Here is a 19986-nt window from a genome sequence, read left to right on the forward strand (position 1 = left end):
CGCCGGGTCCGCGCTCAGGCGCGCCCAGCAGGTGCACGACTTTGACTAAACACGTCAAGGGAGAAATCGCCGAATTACCCTTTGGACGAATCCCATGACTCGACCAAAGCCTCGGGGGCTACTGTCGGGTGCCACAATTAGGGACACCCTAATTGTGGTACTAAGATCACTTTTAAAACACAAACTCCCGATAAGACGACTGAGCCCACGAAGGCCCACGGCCTACTTCTCCTAAAAAGGAAAGAGAAGGACTCAAAGAAGCCCAGCATGTGGCCCATTCGCACCCCTCTCAGGCCCACCGAACAACCTCTGCCTCGCTCGAGGGTAGCGGATCTACCCTTGAGCGGGTCACTCATCTCCGCCTCGCTCGAGGGCTCCCCCCGGGACCCTCGACCGCGCAAACGCATCTCCGCCTCGCTCGAGGACAGCGGACCTACCCTCGAGCGGGTGGCCAATCTCCGCCTCGCTCGAGGACAGCGGACCTGCCCTCGAGCGGGTGGCCAATCTCTGCCTCGCTCGAGGACAGCGGACCTGCCCTCGAGCGGGTGGCCAATCTTCGCCTCGCTCGAGGCCGTCTCTCGGCACAAGGGACAAACGGCCCCGCCGCCCAAGCGACCGCCGTACGAAGGCATTAAAGGCCAGCCACTCCGCCACGGCTCAAAGGACGGGCGGCGTCAGACTGCCACTCCCGCAGTGGATGTGACCGGCGTCCCGTCCACTGACCCCGGTCACTGCTCTGCCACCCCAGTCGCTGTAGCAGCACTGTGGGCATTCAACGCGGCACAAGACAAGTTGGCGCCGCCCCCGTTACTGTTCTGCCGACACCCACCACCCGGACTCACCTCCCGCTGGGGAAGGGGTCCAATGATATCACGTGTCCTTCCAAGGAGGGCACTCAGCACATACGGGTGGGACCCCAGACCTCCCCCTCGTGGGGTCCGGGACTTCCACACTCTCCCGGACCTTCTAGTGTGCACGCCCGCACTCCGACCGGGGGGTCCGGGACCGTCCCTCGCCATTACTACCGCCGGGACACTGCAGGACGACCGCCGCCATCTCCATGGGACCAAGGACGAAATCCAGGATGACAGTGACGTGCGCCGCCTTCCCACTGTACACTTCCTACAGTGTTCGACCACTGTACCCGTGATTCGGAGGAAAACGACGACTTCCGCGCCCCTACACTCATGTACACCGCCCCTCCTTACAACTATAAAAGGAGAGGGTGGGCTTCCTTTTGCAGGGGCTGATCCGCTCTCCCCAATCCAAGATTGGAAGCAGGTTCTCTGATTTTCCCCTCAGAGAACTCTCAGCACTACTGAGCACACACCTCAACCGACTCCATTTCTAGCAGAGACTTGGAAGCTTTCCTCCCTCTCTCGCCTCGCTTGTATCCCCTACTACGAGCACTTCGGGTGCAAGATAATACAGTGCCCTCGCACACCCCCTTTGCTGGACGTACGGCCCCGCGGCCGGAACCAGGATAAACCGTGCGTTACTGTGATTGCCTCTTGCATCATCATCTGGGACGAGGAAACACGCAGCATTTACTAGTTGGGATCCGGAGCCTCGGGTCAGGACACCGACACCCAGCTTCTAGAATCGCTTTGAGTCAAACTTTGGCCAGCCGGCCATCTTCCTTTCTTTCAGGTAGAGGTGAAGGCAGCTCAACAAAGAATAGAAGCACGTCGTTCTCAAGTCTCTCTGAAAACTGACATAGCTCAAAAGTGCAAAGCCCTCAACCAAAAGAAAGCAACTCTGGATGCTAAAGCTGATATCTCCGAGAACACAAGACGACTCAACCTCTTGGAAAAGGAACTGATGGAACTTGAAGAAAAGGTCCGCAATACCCAAAGACTAATCCAAGAGGAGAAAGTTTCGATCGCAAACTCCAAGCAGGAAGCCCAAGAAATGATTGAACAAATACAGGCAGAGTTTGCAGAGATAAGCACCTTGAGTCGGCAGATAATATCAGGCAATGACAAGGACGATGAAGAAATCATCGCAAAAGCTGACGCTGTTCATGCAGAAGCCATCCATGCCATAGAAGGATTCCTGAACTAGTAAAACTATTCAGAAACATTTGATGTTGCCTGTTAAACCTGGAACTTGTACTCATTTAAAATATCTTAAGTCGATGGTTAGACATCAGCTATCTTGCTTCTCATATGTATTTTTACTAGCCAACTCAACGTGTTGGCATTTTTTTTCTGGCCAACTCAACGTGTTGGCCTTTCTTTTTCTTTTTTTTACTGGCCAACTCAACGTGTTGGCCTTTCTCAGTACAGCCAGATGGATGTCATCGGCTCTTGTTACTCATTTTCCCACATGCTCGGGAAATACTTCTTGAGGTGCTGGCCATTGACAGCAACAGGAAACTTGACGCCGTACAATTCCTCGAGCATGTATGCATTCCCAGGCAAAACCTGATCAACCTTGTACGGCCCGTGCCAAGTTGGAGACCACTTGCCATACTTTTTATCTTTAGTTCCCAATGGCAATACTGCCTCCCAAACCAAGTCTCCAACCTGGAAATTCTTCGGCTTGATCTTCTTGTTGTACGCACGAGCAACTTTAGCCTTGTTTTCCTTAATCTTCTCCAATGACCAAAGTCTTAACTCTGTCAGGTCCTCCACATTGTCATTCATCAATTCTGCATATTGTTCAGTTGTCAGATCATTCTGGAACTCGACACGCCTTGATCTAGCCGTGATTTCCCATGACAACACAGCGTCTTGGCCGTAGACTAAATGGTACGGCGATGTCTTGGTGGACCCGTGACATGAAATACGATACGCCCACAAAGCTTCTGACAACACCTCATGCCAGCGCCTAGGATATTCATCAATCTTTCTCTTTATGAGCTTGATGAGGCTCTGGTTGGATGCTTTAGCCTGTCCATTAGCTTGGGTATAGTATGGAGATGATCTGATCAGCTTAATTCCCATGTCATCGGCGAACTTCCTGATTTCCTCTGATATAAAGACCGATCCTCCATCGGTTGTAATAGTTTGAGGAATCCCAAATCTATGAATAATGTGCTCTTTGACAAAGCTGATCACATCTCTTGACGCTACTGACCTCATGGGTACTGCCTCTAACCACTTTGTGAAATAATCTGTGGCAGCTAAGACCCACTGGTGACCCTTGCTAGATGACGGGTTGATCTGACCAATCATGTCCATGGCCCAACCTCTGAATGTCCACGGTTTGATGATAGGATTCATTAATGATGCTGGCACTATCTGAATTTTGTCAAACCTCTGACATGCCTAACATCCCTTGTAATATTTGAAACAATCTTCAAGCATAGTGGGCCAGTAATAACCCGATCACTTAATCAGCCACTTCATCTTATGAGCCGATTGATGAGTACCACAGGTTCCCTCGTGAACCTCATGCAAGAGCCGATTTGACTCTGAAGGTCTCAGACATTTAAGCAGTAGTCCTTCCAAGGTTCTGTAAAACATATTATCCCCCTATCAGAACATACTTCATAGCCTTGAGTCTTATCCTCCTGGGTGCCCCCCGAGCCGAATCCTTCAAGTAATTGAAGATATCGGCTCTCCAGTCTCCGAGTTCTAGAAACTGAACCTCTACGTCGACCCCATCGGCCGTTTCCTTGTATCCAGAAGCCATCTGTGCCAAATCATTGGCTTCATTGTTCAGAGTCCTGCGTATCCAGTGGAAATTGATATACCTTAATTGTGACATCAACTCACGGCACTGCATCCATATCGAAAAAAGAGCCTCGCTTTCACATCTATATTCTTCCGTGAGCTGAGAAATCACTAGCTTCGAATCTCCAAATATTTCCACTGCTTCTGCACCGGCCTCGAGGAGCAATTCCATCCCTTTGTGAACGGCTTCATATTCCACCAAATTATTGGTGCATGGGGCAGTCATCCTGATGGAAAAGGAGTAAGTCGCTCCTCGTGGCGACACCAACAGAATTCCCACACCACACCCATCATCACAAGTCGATCCGTCAAAGAACATAGCCCAAGCATGAATAAATAGTGTAGCAATATCAGTGCTGATCCTGTCTGCAACAAGATCCGCCAGTGCCTATCCTTTGACTGCTTTTCCAAGCCGGCCTTTCAGAACAGGAGCCGACAGCATGTGCTTTATGACATCCGATTTGCATATGACAATTGTTTCCGCCGAGAGCAGAATATGACGAAGCTTTTTACATGTAAAGAATAAGCAAAGGCAAAACTTCTCGATTTTAGGATACCTGGTCTCGGCGTCTAACATGCGCCTGCTGAGGTAGAAAACCACCCTCTCCTGGCTGTCGTGCTTCTGGATTAACACCGAAGCAATGGAAGTGTCACCCACGGATAGGTACACATAGAACGGCCTATCTTGCTGAGAAGGAACCAACACTGGAGGCTTTGACAAATATTCTTTGATTTCATCGAAAGCTTGCTACTATTCTGCCCCCCAGCAAAACTCATCATCGGATTTGATCTTCACTAAACCCATGAACGGTTCGATGCGCCCAGACAGATTAGAAATAAATCGTCTGACAAAGTTAATTTTACCGATGAGCTTCTGCAACTCTTTCTTCGTGGTAGGCGGCTTCATCATTTTCACAGCTTCTTGACTCTTCAAGCCGATCTCGATTCCCCGTTCATGCACCAGGAATCCCAAAAATTGACCGGCCGACACGCCAAAAGCACACTTCTTTGGGTTCATTTTGAACCCAAACTTTCGAGTCCGCTCCAAGACTTGACGCAGATCTTCTAGATGCCCCCCAGCCGATGTGGACTTGACCACGACATCATCAATGTAGATCTCTACCAGTTTGCCGATGAGATCATGAAAAATGTAATTCATGGCACGTTGGTACGTTGCACCGGCATTCTTCAATCCAAATGTCATAACCAAGTATTCGAACAAGCCGACCGCGCCTGGTACTCTAAACGCGGTCTTGTTCACGTCTTCTGGGGCCATGAAGATCTGGTTGTAGCCGGCATTACCGTCCATAAAACTCATCATTTTGTGGCCGGCAGCTGCGTTGATCAATGTCTCTGCAACAGGCATCGGATACTCATCTTTTGGCGTTGCTCTGTTGAGATCTCTAAAATCGACGCAGACACGCCATCGGCCATCGTTCTTTTGTACAGGTACCACGCTAGAGATCCATTCTGCATACCGGTACGGCCTGATGAACCCAGCATACAACATCTTCTCCACCTCTTTCTTGACTTCTCCTAGGACTTCGGCCTTCATCTGACGTGCTCGTTGCTGAAACGGCCGAAACCCTTTCTTGAGCGGGAGCCGATGCTCGACGATGCTTCTGTCTAGACCGGGCATCTCAGTGTAGTCCCATGCGAAATAATCCCGGTACTCTTTCAGCAGTGCAATCATCTCCTCACGCAAGACCGGATCCAACTTTTTGTTGATAAATGTCGGCCGTGGCTTATCCCCAGGACCGATGTCAACCTCTTCCAAATCATCAGCTAACGCGAACCCGTATCCGAGCTTGCCGTCGTCTGAAAAACCAGCTGCGAACGCAGGTGAGTCTTCGTTATCCACAAGATCAGCAGCAAACACAGGGAGATGACAAGAAAAATTATTTGGCCAACCGCACGGGCCGGCCGCTTCTATACTTCCATTATCATTCGAAACCAAATAGTCGATGAGTGGCCAACTGCCAGAGCAGGCCATCGTATGTACATGATGTAACAATTCCGACCCCAAATAGGATTTTTCTATTTTTTGGGGCTGGTCGCTGGGACCGGCCTCTCTAACTTTATTACACCGCGTAGCATGCCAGGACGTGTTTACTCTGTGAGGCCGGTGGATAAGACCAGCCTCAGTCCATTTTTTGTCGCCTCGATCCGATCACAGTCTTCCAATGCAATCCCTGAGATCGGCTCTTGTCCTTCTGCGTCCCAGGCGTTCATATCTGCGAGCGAGACCTCGCTGGAATCGTCTGCAGGGAACACTTCTACTTCATCGCCATCCCATTGGACCAGATACTGATGTATTGTAGAAGGGATACAACAGTTGGTGTGAATCCAATCTCTCCCAAGCAGCACCGTGTATGTACTCTTGCTGTTGACGATGAAGAACGAAGTCGGGATCGTCTTGTGGCCCACTGTCAACTCCACATTAAGAACCCCCATTGCCTCTTATGGTTGCCCGTTGAAGTCATTGAGCGTCACGTTGGTCTTGATGAGGTCGGCAGAAGAACGCCCCAACCGGCGCAGCACTGAATATGGCATCAGGTTGACTGCAGCACCGGTGTCAACCAACATCCTGTTAACGGGTTTACCGTTGATGAAGCCCTTGAGATACAGCCCCTTCAAATGTTTGTAGCTTTTTTCCTTTGGCTTCTCGAAGATGATCGGCTGGGGACCAAGATCCAACTGTGCAATAGGCAAATCCTCTGGCTGGGGTGCCCGGAACTCTGATGGGAGCACGAACACCATGTTCACATCAGCCGATGGCTTCTCATCGTCTTTTGTCTGCTTGGGGCGCCACTCTTTCCTTGGAGAGCGCCTTTCCACCCTTCGCGGGTGCTTGACCTGTTCCGCGAGATCCGGACGCGCCTTCCTCAGCACATCGAGGTACTTTGCTTCTGCCTCTTCTAGATTGCGCAAGCGCTGCACTCTGCGCTTCTGCGAGCGATTAAGACCGTCAGGGCACCACCATGGGCGATGGTACCTGTCTTCTTCTTCTGGCTCGAGATCACCTCTGGTCGGCCGCTCAACATGATCGTCGTGACGCACTTTGGGCCCCAAGTGCCAGAAAACCGATGTCTCGCCTGACTGGCGTGTCCGAGGCCTGCACTCCAGACAATCATCTATAGTAGGCAATCGGCTCATGCCGGAATTCCAGCAGTACCTGAAGAACGGGCAATGCCAGTGGTCGCGTATAGCTTGGCGCCTTCCCAGCGTCCTCCCTGTGTGGTGCTCATACTCTTCTTCTTCCGACTGATATCGGGGACGCAGCTTGTGCTGATATTCATATTTTTCCAGAAGCCGATCAGAAGCTGGAAGCTGATTACGGATGTGACACACTTGCTCTTCAGTAATATGCTGTCGCCCTGGCTTATTTTGATCTTGGGGCTGTTTGCCAGAAACGGTCTCTCTCCTTTGCTCGTCACGACGGCGTACATGCCCCGCCATGTTGATCTGGAATAAAAAATTCTGGCTCGTAGGAGTGAAGTCTGACAATTCTATCACGTTGGCTTGTGGGAAGGGCTTCGTGTCGACCTTCATCGTGTGTTGAGCCAGGATTAATCGGCCTTGCTCGATAGCCGATTGAATCTGACGACGCAGCTCCTTGCATTCACCCGTGGCATGAGTGAACGAGTGATGCCATTTACAGTATAGCCTCCCCTGCAACTCTTGTATGGTTGGCAGCTTGTGATTCTCTGAGAGCTTCAGCTGTTTTTCTTTGAGCAACAGATCAAATATCTGCTCTGCCTTGGCCACGTCGAAGTCGAAGCCCTTCACAAGCCCCTGCTGTTTGACCCATTTGCACGGAACGGGGTTTGCCCCCTGAGTCCACTCTGCCACGGCCACTTCTTGTTCCTCGTCAGAGTCATCAAATTCATCCGCCTGGGCCATGTTCACATGGCGCTTGAACTTACCCTAGTACAGCTCAGGATGGTAAAGCTCATATGCCGTAAGCTTCTGCACCGGGTGTGCCAGAGATGCGAACTCCAACTGGAAAGCCATATCCTTGATTGGCTTAGCGAGTCCCAGAACTGCCAGATCGACTGCCTCCTTCTTCGTAATGCGTGATGAGTAGCATCGATTCTTGACCTGTCTGAAGCGCTGTATGTATTCCGACACAGTCTCTCCTCGTTTCTGCCTGACTTGGGCGAGGTTGGCAATCCCAGCTTCAGTAGCCTCTGAGTGATATTGGGTATGGAACTGATCTTCCAGCTGTCTCCAAGTTCGAATCGAATCCGGAGCCAATGACGCGTACCATCCAAAAGCTGGGCCTGTAAGAGATTGGCCGAAGAACCGGACCCTCAGAGGATCCGATACTGAGATCATCCCAAGCTGCGTTAAGTATCGGCTCACATGCTCAATGGAGCTGGCTCCTTCTGACCCGCTGAACTTGGTGAAATCAGGGAGCTGATACTTGGGAGGCAACGGGATCAAGTCGTAGTCACTTGGATACGGCTTGGAATAGCCGATCGCTTTTCTCTTGGGCAGGATGCCGAACTGGTCTCTCAGTATTGCACTGACCTGCTTCACACTAAGAACTCCTGGGACCGATGGCTCAGCACTCGCCCCGGTAGCGTACTTTTCCAGCCACGCTTGTTTCTCCGCGTCTGCTCCAGAAGCTCCTGGGTTCACCAACTGCACCAAGCGTGTTGCTTATGCTTCACGGCAGTTACATCGGCATGAGCTGAATTATCCCACCCATGATCTTGAGTTAGCCGCAGTTGTGCATGCTCTGAAGATTTGGAGGCATTACTTGTATGGGCAGCGGTGTGATATCTACACTGATCACAAGAGCCTCAAGTATATTTTCACGCAGAATGAGCTGAACATGCGGCAGAGAAGATGGCTAGAGTTAGTCAAGGATTATGACTTGGAGATTCACTATCATCCGGGCAAGGCCAATGTTGTAGCAGATGCTTTGAGCAGGAGAAGTTATGTCAACATGGCCGTGGCTTTCCAGATGCCTCCAGAGTTATGCGAGGAGTACGAGCAGTTGAGTCTGGGCTTCTTGCATCATACTTCGAGTGCAGCATTTGAGGCAGTACCGACTCTAGAGTCAGAGATCAGGCAGCATCAGAAAGATGATGAGAAGCTGCAGGAGATCCGTGAGTTGCTCAAGAAGGGCAAGGCTCCTCATTTCAGAGAGGATGATCAGGGTACCTTGTGGTACAAGAACCGGATATGTGTGCCAGATGTGAAGGATCTTCGGAAGTTGATTCTGAGTGAGGCCCATGATACAGCTTATTCTATTCATCCGGGCAGCACGAAGATGTATTATGATCTGAAGGAACGTTTCTGGTGGTATGGGATGAAGCGTTCAGTGGCAGAGGACGTGGCTATTTGTGACACCTGTCAGTGTGTCAAGGCTGAGCATCAGAGGCCAGCAGGTCTGTTACAGCCTTTGAAGATTCCAGAGTGGAAATGGGAGGAGATCACTATGGACTTCATTGTTGGATTGCCTCGTACTCAGAAAGGGTACAACTCCATTTGGGTAGTAGTGGATCGATTGACGAAGGTTGCTCACTTCATTCCAGTGAACACTACTTACTCCGGTGCTAGACTTGCAGAGTTGTACATCTCTCGGATTGTCTGCTTGCATGGTGTGCCCAAGAAGATTATATCTGACAGAGGGTCTCAGTTCACTTCTCGGTTCTGGGAGCAGCTCCATGATTCGCTGGATATGAAGTTGCGTTTCAGTACGGCTTATCACCCTCAGACAGATGGGCAGACAGAGAGAACCAACCAAGTGTTGGAGGATATGCTGAGAGCTTGTGCTATTCAGTATGGTACTAGTTGGGATAAGTGCCTGTCTTATGCTGAGTTCTCATATAACAACAGCTATCAGGCTAGTCTGAAGAAGTCCCCCTTCGAGGCATTGTATGGCAGAAAGTGCAGGACTCCTCTCTATTGGGATCAGATTGGTGAGAAGCAGCTCTTTGGCCCTGAAATCATAGATGATGCAGAACATATGGTTCAGGCTGTGCGAGAAAATCTGAGGATTGCACAGAGCAGACAGAAGAGCTATGCTGATGGCAAACGGAGAGATCTGACCTTCAGTGTCGGTGATTATGTGTATCTGAAGGTGTCTCCGATGAGAGGAATCCGCAGATTTAATGTCAAGGGAAAGTTAGCACCTCGGTATGTGGGGCCATTCAAGCTACTAGAGCGGAAAGGCGAAGTTGCTTATCGCCTGGAGTTACCTCTCAGCCTCTCCGGAGTTCACGATGTCTTCCATATATCTCAGCTGAAGAGGTGTTTGCGAGTACCCGAGGAGCAGGCACCACTGGATGGAGTAGATGTGCAGGAAGATCTGACTTATACTGAGCATCCGGTGAAGATTCTGGAGACATCAGAGAGGGTTACTCGGAACAAGCGCATCAAGATGTGCAGAGTTCAGTGGAGTCATCACAGTGAAGCTGAGGCTACTTGGGAGCGAGAAGATGAGCTGAAGAAGACATATCCAGATCTCTTTGCTAGCCAGCCCAGCTAAATCTCGAGGACGAGATTTCTTTAAGGGGGTAGGGTCTGTAACACCCTAATTTAAATTTCAGTATTTTTTTAATAAATTTAATTGGCTTTATTGAATTTTCTAAGGTTTATTGTGTTAGTCATGCATTTAATCTGAAATTTTGTTCCTTAAGTAATTAAAATTTATCATAGGCTTAAATTTTTTGTTGCATTCATGCTGGTGCATAGTTTTAATTGTTTGAGTGTGGTTTGAATTCAAATTTTTATTTGAATTCAAACTTTGTTTGAAATAGAAATAGGAAATAGAGTTAAAATTAGAAAAGGAAAACCAGCCCAGAAAACCCAAAACCCCAGCCCAACCCAACAACCCAAACCCACCTCAGTCAGCCCTTTCCTTCTCCCGCATGGGCCCAGCACGCTGGCCCAGCCAGTTCTCCCGCACCGCCCGCGCGGCCCAGTTCTCAGCCCGCGACCCAGTTTTTCCCCCATGGCCCAACCCAGCGCCAGCGCGTCGCTCAGCCACGGCCCGCTCCACCGCGCCCCCGCTCCACCGCGGCCTGCTTCGCGCCGCAGCCCGCGTCGCTCTCTCTCTCACTGCGCCCCGGGCCCGCCTGCCAGCTTCGTCCCCTCCGCGTCGCACTCGTGCAAACGGCCAGCCGCAACGTCCGCCCGAGATTCCCGCGACCTTCCCCGCGGGCGCGCACGCCGAGATCCCTGGCCATCCCTTCTTAAACGCGCCCTGGCCCTCTCCCGCACCCCATCCACCCACGCGCCGCCATCCCTAACCCTAGCACGCCGCCACCACCCGCTGCGCCGCGTTAAACCCCGGCGCCGCCGCGAACCAGCCACGCCACGGCCTCCCAGCCTCGGCCAACCACCGCTGGAGCCCCACCTCGCGCCCAAGACCAAGCCTGAGCTCGCTTGCCCCGGTTCGAGCCGCACCTGCGCCGGATTTCGGCTCGACCACCACCGCCGGTAAGCTGTTCCGTCGGTGCAATTTCTCGTCACCAGTGGTCCTCGGCCCTTCCTAACCCCTCGCTCGGCTTCGCAGCGCCACCACTCGTCGATCCGTGCGGCCCAGGAGCCCGGAGTAGCCCAGCACCGCCCGGACCGCGACCTCCGTCCAGCGTCTCCGTCTGATCTCGCCGCCGACTCGTCCTACGTCGCGCCCTTGCCGTTTCAAGCTTCGGTGAGCACTCCAAGCCCGGCCCTTTCCTTTTTGCGCTAGATTGCCTCGCTTGCGACGCATCCCAGGGACCCCAGCCATGCGTTCCGGCAAGACGCGCCGCCCAGAGCCGCCTCACCGTCGAGGGCCATGCTCCCAGCCCTGCAGCGCCTCCCTAGGCACCCTAGTGCACAACCCATGCCGGAGCGGTGCTCCTGGGCCAAACCACGACCCAAATAGGGCCCCGCAACACCCCTATCGCCATCTCCGGCGAGCTGCAGTCCGCGCCACCGCAAAACAGAGTCGCCGGCGGCAGCCCACCGCCGCCCGTGCGCCCAAAACCCCCCTGCGCCGTCCGATCTGAAGTCTACGGCCAGGATTAGATCGCATCCCATTTTAGATCCAGACCGCCAGATCACGATCCAACGGCCGTAATCCAAAGATACCGGTTCGCCTGGCGTTTTTGTTAAAGACCCCCCCAGTTTTCCTAGAATCAACCCGCAGTCCACCTCTTTTGAAAAATAATCGCAGATAGGCCCAAAACTTTGCAAGAACCTCCCTGAGCTTCCTAGAATTTGAACCCACCATCCAGCCCCTGTCTTTTTGCGAGTTAGACCCTGGAGTTAACGTTTAATTGCGTTTAGGCCCTCGGTTTTAGCAGAAAAGTCCCTGGAACCCTGTTTTTATTACAAATAAGCCCCTAGAACTTGTTTTTAGCCTAGAATATGCGTTTAGCTCCGTTTTAGGCGTTCTTTATATCCACGCGATCGTTGTAACGCGTAGAATAGTTTTAGACTAGTTTAGTGTGCTGTTTTTATGTATTGATGTACTGTTTCTTAGTTTTTGTTAGTGTTTGCTTGTATGCTTATTATTGTGCATTGTTTTGGCCATGTGTTCGTGAGTAGACGTTGATCCATCTGAGGAGCCCCAGTACCAGTACCCGGAGCAGCCGTCTTCCGAGCACTTTGAGCAGCAGCAGGAGCAGTACGAGGAAGGCAAGTGTAACATGAACAACCTATCACTTTTAAATACATTTTCATACTGCATTTTAATACTGTATGCCTATAAGGACATTCCTAGCCACTTTATATCCTTTATATATATCCCTTGGGTTGCATTTTGGTTAGTTGTGCTAGGTTGTTGCACTATAACACATTCTGGTCCTTTTTAATTAAATTGATTAATGGTTTACTTGAACTTAATTCTGAGAGTGGCCCTCTGTGTGGATGAGTGGCTCACGTCTCGTTAAAAGATGGTTTTTGTAGAAACATGGTTTAGGGGGCCAGCACGGTGCTTACTGCCTGGTTGGCCACTCTCCATAAGGACCGGTTCATAGAGCGACAACCTGGGACAACAGCGCTATCACAAGGCTAGAATGGGATAGACTTGGCTTACTAATTAGGTCTTTTTGGTTTGGAGTAACTTACCTGCGGGGAAAGAGTAGTAAGCTTCAATGGTCCCTGCTCCTCCGGCTTGGTCTGTGCTTGGATTGCGCTCCTGTGCTTGTACCCCCGGAGGTGGGCCCCATCGTCGCCGACCTAACTCTCGCGGTTACGCCTTACCAACGAGATCCTTTGTAACGGCCTCGTAGTGAGTCGCTAGTCATCTCACCTAAGGAAGTGTGATGAACCTCTAGCGTAGCTCACGACTTGTGGGTAAAGATGTGCAACCTCTGCAGAGTGTAAAACTGGTATACTAGCCGTGCTCACGGTCATGAGCGGCCCAGATCCTCCTTTTGATTAGTGGGGTTGTCTCCTTCCGACGAGGGGGGTGCCTCTCGGGGTTACCTTGGTATGGTTTGGTATGGTTCTCAATAGTTACATAATTAATTCTGATTAATTACTATGTAACTGGGTTAATGGTAATTCATCAACTCGTAGTAAATAGCTTTAATAAAATTTTGCCAAGATTAAAAGCTAATGCAGTTGAGTCAGCCAACCTTAGAGCCTCATAGTTTGTGTTATACTTGTTGAGTACAAGTTGTGTACTCACTCTTGCCTCTTCTCTACTTTTTCCTCTTGGCTACGCTACTGCTGCTCAGTTCCTGCCGACACGAGGGAGTTCGTCCAGCGCTACCAGGACTACGAGGACTTCTAGGTGTTCGTCTCCCAGTCGACGTCCCTGTGGCGCCCTGCTTCAGCTTCGGAGAGTCTTTATCGTATATTGTACTTCGCTTCCGCTGTATCAGATATTTTGTCATTAATGTAATAAATAACATTCGTATTTTGATTTATTATGTCTTATTCGTGATATGTGCTGTGGTATACTGTTCATTCTGTTGTATATACGTGTGACTTGATCCTGGCACGTATATGATTGCTCGGTTTATGTTCTTTTATAAACCGGGTGTTACAGAACCGATGCTTGGTCCTGAGCTCCTGTCATCTCTATGGCGGGCGTTGTTGTTGATGAAGGTCCCACTGGGTGTGCCAGAATGTGTTGTCGGTCGCAACCCACCGGCGAGCAGCTACATGCAGCACGAAGAGCCGGGAGGTCACCGGAGCGCAAGCAGGCACTGCTCCCTCGTCGACGGCCCGCAATTCCGTCACGCGCCCGGAGATTCCGGAGAATGTCGGGCGTGCCACCTGACCTATACCGATCAGGTAGGTGCGAACGTGCTTGCAACGATTTGCCTGCATACACAAACACATGGAAACATAAGTCCGAGCCATGGTCGGCTCCCCGGGACGACTCTTGCATCGGCTTTAAAGAGCCGATCGAGTCCCGGTGTCAGATTGGATCTGCATCTATCCAGATATTGATGAATAAAGCAAATAACTGTAAAGCTGCTTCAATTAAATCTAACTAATCTAATCCACGATGGTAAAAGCTTCACTGCTAGATCGGAACATCCAACACGTAATTGGGCCTAATGAACGTAACAGATAACTAAACCATAACAAAAAACAGAGGCCTAAGAACTAGCAAGAGCCGATTCCCGGATCAATTCCCTGTTAAGACTAAAGCAAAGCATCTAACACGTCACCGGATCATCCAATCCGTTTGCAATGCCTAACCTAGTAGATATTACGCCAACTCTTAAGAATAAGAGCAAACCATAACAGATCAGATCTACTAAATATAAAAGAAGCAGGGTGTTGCCTTTACGCAGCTAACTCTATGCAACAAGAGCTAGTATAAGATGATGACATGATCGCGTAAAGACAACATGATATTCGTAAACAATAAGCAACAAAGCACAATAGATCTACTAAAAGTTGTGCTACGAACACCAAGATAACTAGTACTACTCGCCATCAAAAACGCTTCAGTACGAGTAATACCAAGGTAAAAGCAAGAACAACGCTACCCTGATCGCAAGAAGCGATCAGGACAGCATGGCGCTTACTTGGATGAAACCCTAGAATTAGGGGTGGCGATGCGCCGAGAGTTGTTGTTTGCGAGACGTGATGACGTTCTTCTTTCATGAATAACATAGGGTACATATTTATAGTCCGGAGACTTGGGAAACAATCTAATTCTATCTTGTCCCGATCGGACTCTATCTCTAATCTTGAACTAAATCTAAAGATACATGGCCCATGTTGCCCAAATGCTCACGTAGGAGCCGATTTACAAGCCTTCTTAATCTTCTGCTTTAAGCCCATCTTGCTTTCGGCCTATAAATTAAGTCTGTTAATTTATGGCGATAACAGATTTACAGTCAATTTATGTAATGCGATTTATTTTTCGACTACATTTAGTATACCATACAACCGATTTATAAAAATTTTACATTTTGTCTTTTGGGATCTAAACAGGGCCTTAATCCCATTTGGTAACACTCTTCACAACTCAAAAGTAAAAAATAAGCTTGCTATATTATGCTCACCAACGCGCCACGTGCTTCACCACCGACGGATCAACCTGCTAATGGTTTGAGTTAAAACCGGTTGTGGTGGTTTGGATTTTGTATTGGGTTCACTTCAATTTGGTGGGAAATGGTTTCTCTTGCAATCAATTTGGTTTGGTTTTGGGTTCACAAGAGAAACGGGTTGCTTTGGTTTGAGTCATTAATACCACCGAGTGACTGCTCTCTTAACGTAGGGTCCACGAGTAGGTCTAGCTACACTATTTTGTAAAGAGTAGCTACCAGTCATACTGAGTCGTCTCAAAAAATTTCACAATTTCGATAAAAATCTATAGTGTGAACGCGAGGTTTTATTTCCGGAGTCCAACTCTTGCTATGGGGCCCATGTGTACGTCTAGCTATACCGTTTTGCACAGAGTAGCTACCAGTCATACTGAGTCGGCTCAAAAAAATTTCAGTCAATTTCGATAAAATTTTATAGTGTGAACGCAAGGTTTTATTTCCGGGGTCCGGCTCTTGACGTGGGGTCCACGTGTAGTTTTAGCCACACTGCTTTGCACAGAGTAGCGGCCAGTCATACTGAGTCATCTCCAACAAATCTCAATCAATTTTAATAAAATTTTATAGTGTGAATGCGAGATTTTATTTTTAGGGTCCAGCTCTTGATATGAGAACCATATATATGTCTAACCTTCTAGCAGGCTAAGATGGTGTGGTTTGCTTTGGTTTTTACTTAGTATGGATTGGTTTGGAGTGGTTTATGTTGATATATTTAATAAGAATAGGTTGGTGCGGTTTTGGTTTGCATCCTAAACCATTAGCACCTTAATCGACGGATCGAGGCTAGCGAATCATGCGAGGCGACTGGCTGCGGCGACGTGCGATTTGCAGGGACTCCGTGCGGGTGGAGGTGGTGGTTTCCGGTGAGCTAGGCGAGGCTGGGGGGTCTGCGCGCGGCGCCGTGGGGATGACTGCGCAATGGCGGCGAGCAGGAGTACAGGGACTGGACCTGTGGCGGCAGCGTAGCGAGGTGCTGGGCGCTGAAGTCGGAAAGGAACCATCAGTTGGCGTGGGTCTGGGAAGGATGGGGTCAGAGGCGGGTCGGGATGGGTGTGGCTGGACATTGCTTCAGGTTATGGATTCCGAAGGTCCATCACCTGAAGACGACGGTCACTCACCTCCCACCGTCCAACGCGTCTTCAAGCCCATCTTCTTTGCCCGCCGTCGGAACCGTTACCACCTCCCGCGTTCTCGTCATCCTCTGACAGCCGCCGCAGGAGAAGCGTCGCTCCCCCACCGCCTAGTCGGCCCACCAGATGTCCTCCACCACCAGCAGCCGGCGGCGTCCCGCCGTCTCGTCGCCCCGCCCACAACCCGTCGCCACCGCCGGTCCGCCGCTGCCTCGGGTCCTTCCTCTACGGTCGGCGGTGAGTAGCCGCCCCGGCAGCCCCGAACCTCGAACCCCGAAACCCTAACTAGCACGGTGACAGTGAGCGGCGGTGTGTGATCCCAAAACCCTAATCTAGCTGGGCTCAAATAGTAATTGGGCCGAAATCACCCAAAACTCGCCTTCATGCAATGGCATCGTGCACACGATGTATAGCTTCTGCGTGTCAGGAGGGAGGGGGTAGGAGGTGCAGATCGCCGGCTAGATTGATCTGATGGTTGACATGAAAAGTTGGCAAATGCATGGGGAGGTAAACCCACATGGTTACATGTGGGTAAAAGAACTTCGTTCCTTTTAAGTAGTAGAGATTGTTATAGATCCTATTTGCTACACTCCTCTCATCTCAAAAATAAGATTTTTATATTATGCTCAATATTGTTGAATGGTAACTGCAATTCAGATTTTTTTTTTAGGAAATCTAGGCAACCCCAGGTTTGCCTGAACTTTATTGCATTAATAAGATAAATTTACAAAATGATTTACAAGGGGCACAAAAGACCCTACAGAAAGGGGATAACGGAAAGAAGGTGACCTATCTATCTATCTATATATATTATAAATATATATATTATAAAGATCGAAAACAATTGAAAATTTTTCTCATCCAAACTGAGTCCGCCGTACCTCTCACGCTGGCTCCGCCTGTCAGGGTGAAGAGAGGTGGGAGGGAGTGTAGACCTATAGAAATCAGATGCTATGGGATGTTTTTGCCCAAACTCAATTATTTTTTTCACCAACAAAATTGTTTACCCGCTCACGTACCCACGTACCTTCCATTATCTCGGCTGGGTACCATGCGGTGTCCAACCCGTGCGCCACCACATCTGGCTGATCTGACCCGTGCAAACCACCGCACACACCTGTTCGACGGGCTCGTATCGCATCCCCCGCCCCGATCCGACTGCTCTTCTTCCCCTGTCCCAATCCTTCCCCGATCTCATCTTCCTCTCTACCTCTCCCGGCATCTGGCTCCGGCTGGAGATCGGAAGCCTCCGGCGCTTCTTCTGTGATCTCATTTTTGCCTCTACCGCTTACTGCATCTAGCTCCAGATGGGGAAGCCTTCGGCCACCTGCATCTAGGCTCTAGGCTCCATGTGCCTGTCTCTCAGATTTCTCTCTCTACTCTACCACGCACGGGAACGACTTGCTGGAGTTGAGCGATGTGGAGGCAGAGCTCGGCCGCCGGCGTTGTGAAGATGAGCCGCTGGCATCCGACGGTGCTCAGCGCCATGCGGGGCGTTGCCGCCGCCGCTAGCCGTCGCTCGTCCGCGCCGTGCAAGGCTTCCACGACCGCAGGCGTTTTTCGACACTCGGGTGCACCGCCGGGCTCCCCAGCACTGGCGCCCGCCGGAGCTTGGCCGCCCCATGCGGGCTAACAATGAAGCTCCTGAGCAAGCGGGTCGCAGACGCCGGCTGGGACGGTGGGTGTGGTAGGGTGCGGTCACCGGAGCTGGGGAGGTGTACCCTGTCCTCCGGCGCAGGAGAGACGGAGCTCGGCCAAGGAGAAGGTGGGCACGGCATGAACTCAAGCCGGACTCCAATCCTCAACTGCAGGAGGCGGTCGTGGCCATCACTCGTGCCGGTGGAGGCAAGGAGACGCATCGATTCGGCCGGTGCGGAGGCGCGGCTGGTAGCGAGGCGAGGCGGGGCGGGGCTCTAGAGCACGGCCGCCGGCGCGAGCGGATGTGACGGGAACAGTCTGCCGTGCGGCTGCTGCAGCGGCTGACACCGCCGCTTTGCCAAACGGCTGCCGCAACCAGCGGTAGCTGCAGGCGAGCGCGCAGCAGTAGCTAGGGCAGCCGAACGGTGCATCGTGCCGGCCTCCTCCTAACCCTCCACCTCGAGACAGAGTGACAGACCGTTAGAAGAGAGCCATAGAGGGAAAGAAGACTGGTGCGCAACTTTGCAAGAGGAATAGCGAGTGATGGTAGAGTAGTATTCTTGTGATGAGAAAGAGAGATGATATGTGTGAAAGAGAGAGCGAGATTGGTAAAGACGGGATTGATAATAACAGAGTAACATGATGGTTCAAAATATAGCAGAGAAAATTAAACTGCTGCAAATAACATTGTTTATGTATAAACTGATCACCTGTTAGTTAAAATTAATTCAGAAATAGAGGTGAGTGAGAAGCAGGAAGGTGTCTACGAAAGATTGATGTAGAGGGTTGGAATATGAATGTGAGACTTGTACGTAAATGTGAGATTCGCATGAAACATGAAAGAGTAGTGTGTCAAATAAAAGACTGATTGAAGTTGCTCCTATAGAATGTTCTCCCTTTCTTCTCGTGTGCATCTCTTGTTTTCTCTATTGCAGGTTCATGTGGTCGGTGTATTCTAAATAAGCATGCAACCTATCAAGTATGTTGTGGTTGTCAAATTTAGTCCCCATGCTTATTTCAAATGTTTCTTAAAGATTGTTATTTAGAATGTTGGGTAGTTGGATATATAGTGATAAACTTAGAGTTCAATGATAGCTTTGGTTTCATAACTATTAGGATAAAATTTAAAGGTTTTTTTATTCTGGCAGTGTTAGCTGATGCAATTAAGTCAAAATATTGGTTTTCTCAAGAAAGTCAAAGTGGTAATTTTAACAAGAATAGATAGTGCTTCCTAGCACAAAAGTTAGGTCTTAGCGCTTCGCTTAGTCTATAGTTTTTCTAAATATACCTTCATTTTTCATGTGCTTTCGTGATATGCCCATATGACCACATCAAAAATACATTATGCTCTTGTGTTTTGCCTGCGACATATTGTTTGTGAGACGATAATTAGCTCTAATTTTTTCTTCAAAGCTAGATTTTATATATTAGATTTTTAATTATTATCATATTACATAAAGCACGTGCGTGCCACACGGGCCACCTTGCTAGTCTACCTAAAAGCTAAGACAAAATTACATTTAAACAGGGAAAAAACTACACCAAGTTTCCAGCTTTAACCAGTCCATCGAGGATGTGCATCTATTTGACCATAGTGAGAGATCTTCGCTGCAATGCCTAGAGATCGTTAGATTGGGTTCATCCTCATGCCGGAAATTTTTTGCATTTCTACACTTCCAAATATTCCAAAGAACACAAGTGAGGACCGTACTGCAAACTCATGAATTACTTTCTAAGAGGCAACTTTCTGTCCAAAGCTGATCCGTTTCGAGAGAAACAGGGAGCGATGTGACATCTATTCCAATGAAAGCCCAGAAAATGCTACTGTGAGGACAAGCAATGAAAAGATGGAAACAATCTTCTTCTAGGGGGCAGAAAGGGCATTGTCCATCACTGTGAACATTACAACGAAGAAGCCGTGATCGCGTACTTAACCTATTCCTGTGCAACAACCAAAGAAAGAACTTGCACTTCTGAGGAGAATAGCTTCGCCAGATAGCAGGGGCAAAAGGATCATCCAGC

The sequence above is a fragment of the Panicum virgatum genome, chromosome 5K, assembly GCF_016808335.1.
Source record: "Panicum virgatum strain AP13 chromosome 5K, P.virgatum_v5, whole genome shotgun sequence".
NCBI lineage: Eukaryota > Viridiplantae > Streptophyta > Magnoliopsida > Poales > Poaceae > Panicum > Panicum virgatum.